Source organism: Macaca nemestrina, chromosome 3, assembly GCF_043159975.1.
Source record: "Macaca nemestrina isolate mMacNem1 chromosome 3, mMacNem.hap1, whole genome shotgun sequence".
NCBI lineage: Eukaryota > Metazoa > Chordata > Mammalia > Primates > Cercopithecidae > Macaca > Macaca nemestrina.
Window position 1 is genome coordinate 58,459,618 of NC_092127.1, and position 2,529 is coordinate 58,462,146.

The 2,529-nt window shown below is 40.5% G+C and overlaps 1 pseudogene across 1 annotated transcript; it reads right to left on the bottom strand.

The window, feature by feature from the left end:
* Positions 1–668: 668 nt before the first annotated feature.
* Positions 669–1,399, bottom strand: LOC105486076 (barrier-to-autointegration factor pseudogene; annotated as a pseudogene). Its single transcript, XR_989933.2, has one exon. The product of XR_989933.2 is annotated as a barrier-to-autointegration factor pseudogene (transcript).
* Between the last annotated feature and the right edge of the window lie 1,130 nt (positions 1,400–2,529).

The following is a 2,529-nucleotide window of genomic DNA, read 5'->3' on the forward strand; positions in this document are numbered from 1 at the left end:
GGAGCATGTTCATTAATTTCCATGCATTTATGAATTTTCCAAGTTTTCCTGTTATTGATTTCTCATTTTACAACATTTCAGTTGGAAAAGATACTTAATATAAGTTTAATCTTCCTAAATTTGCTGAAGCTTGTTTTGTTCCATAATATATAATCTGTTTGTACATGGAAAGAATGCATGTTGGCTGTTGGTTGAGATATTCCGTAGTCTTTAAGTCTGTTCGGTCTAAAATGTTTCAGTCCAAAATATCCTCATTAACTTTCTGTCAGAATATGTCCGTTGCTGAAAATGGGATGATAAATTTTTCTACTATTACTGTACTGAAGTCTATCTCTCTCTCTCTTCAGATCTATTAATATTTGCTTTATATATTTAGGTGTGCCAAGGTATGTGTATACTTACAATTGTTATATACTCTTAATGAATTGACCCATTTATCATTATATAATGTCTTTGTCTCATGTTTTCTTTTTAAATTTCCTTTTTTTCTGACATTAATATAGTTAGTTCTATTTTTTTGTTTCCATTTGCAGGAAATAACTTTTTTCATCTCTTCACTTTCCATCTGTGTGTGTCCATAAAAGGAAAGTAAGTCTCTTGTAGCTAGTGAGTGTATATTTGGATCTTGTGATTTGGTTTGGTTTTGTTTGTGTTTTTGCTATTTTGGGTTTTTTTTTTTTTTTTTTTTGAAAGCCATTGACTTTATTGATCTAAAAAACTTTACAAGGACAGTGACTGTTCTGCCCAAAAGGGAGCCAAATGGTATCAAACGGACTGAAAGTGAGGGTGGGGGGTGAGGGACGGGGCCAGGAATCCATTCAGGAAAGCTGGTAACTCTCACCAGGGAACTGGCAAGGGAAAAAGGGTGGGGGAGGCATGCAAGAGCGAGAATCCAAAAAAGTTGAAATGGTTAGGGGAGAAAACTCCCAAACGACCCTGGAGTACGTCGGAGGTGAGTACGACAATAGCAATCTTTTCCTTCGTAGAGGGCAGGGGAGGAGTCCCTACTCGGCTGCAAACTCTGGATGAGGGTTGGGGATTGAGAGCTTCCCAGAGAGCATCACAAGAAGGCGTCGCACCACTCTTGAAGGCATCCGAAGCAGTCTCGGGACTGCTTGGCGTTGGCGCCACACGTGTCCTTCAGCCATTCCCGGAAGAGACCTTCATCTTTCTTTAGCACCAGAAACTGGCCAAGGACAACATAGGCCTTGTCAAAGCCCCTCTCCTCCAGCTTCTTGCCCAGGACTTCACCAATCCCAGCCAGGCTCCCCACTGGCTTCTCCCCCATGGGCTCTGCCACGAAGTCTCGGTGCTTTTGGGAGGTTGTCATCTTGATCAGGCTTGATCGGCAGCTTCAGTTCCCGTAACGGTTCCTCCCCGGGGTTTTTTTAAATACTTTTCCTATGGTGCTGAAGATCTTGCTTTTTTATCCATTTAGTCACTCTGTCTTTATATTGGATAATTTAATTCATTTACATTCAAAGTAATTATTAATAAGTAAAGACTCACTGTTGCCTTTTTGTTTGTTGTTTACTGGTTGTTTTACAAATGTGTTATTTCTTACTTCCTCCCTTGTTGTATTTCTTTGTGGTTTGATATTTGTCTTTAGTTTGCTTTGAATCATTTCTATTTTCGTTTTATGTTTCTGATGAATATTTTTCCTTTGTGTTTACCATGAGGCTTACATAGAAGATATGATATTTATAATAGACTATTTCAAACAGACAACAACTTGACATTGCATGAAACAACTCTACTCTTTTACTGTCCCTATTATCCTTTAGCATTTTGAATTTATTTTAACTCTTGTGTCCTTGCACTGTCATCTACAAATCTGAGAAGAGGACTTCCTCTACTTTCCCTTGTAAGTGTCCCTTTTCAAAGACCTTTACTACTTAATTTAGTCTATTATTTAGGAAGGATCAACTAGTAACAACTTTGGACAGGCAGAGCATATTCAGATTTCTCTAGTTGGCTGGGTGACTACCTTTGCTCTCATGTTGGTGGGCTTGTGGCTGAGCTCTGTTGACTGGTGAGACCGTTAACTAGACTGTGCTATCAGGCAGAACTGCTGGTTGGGTACTGTAATTGCTTCTGGTCAGGCCAGTAACGAGATGTATTCCCTGGCCAATTTCATGCTTTAGAATCTGCAGCTGGGCAGGACTGCAGACTGAGATCTACAGTTAGGTGGAGTCACTGCTCAAGACAGACAGGGCCTGAGGCTATGTTCCTCAGAAATGCATAATTAAAATGGTCTCCCTGTTAGGGTGGAGTTTTTTGGGGGCCTTTGGCTGATTTGAATGACTAAGTTACCAAGTCTAGTATGTATAGCCCCTGTGCTTTTCCAAAATCTGTGGAGGTAGATATTTCCCTGCTTCAACAGAGTTCAGTGCACTTATTGGCTGAGTAGAGCTACTCTTTGACTTTCTGAGTCAAATCCATCCAGGCCCTGTGCTTCTCTAACATCCACAGAGGTAGGAGATTTCCTGCATAGGTGGGCCCATTGGGTGAGCTTTTTTGGCTGAGTGG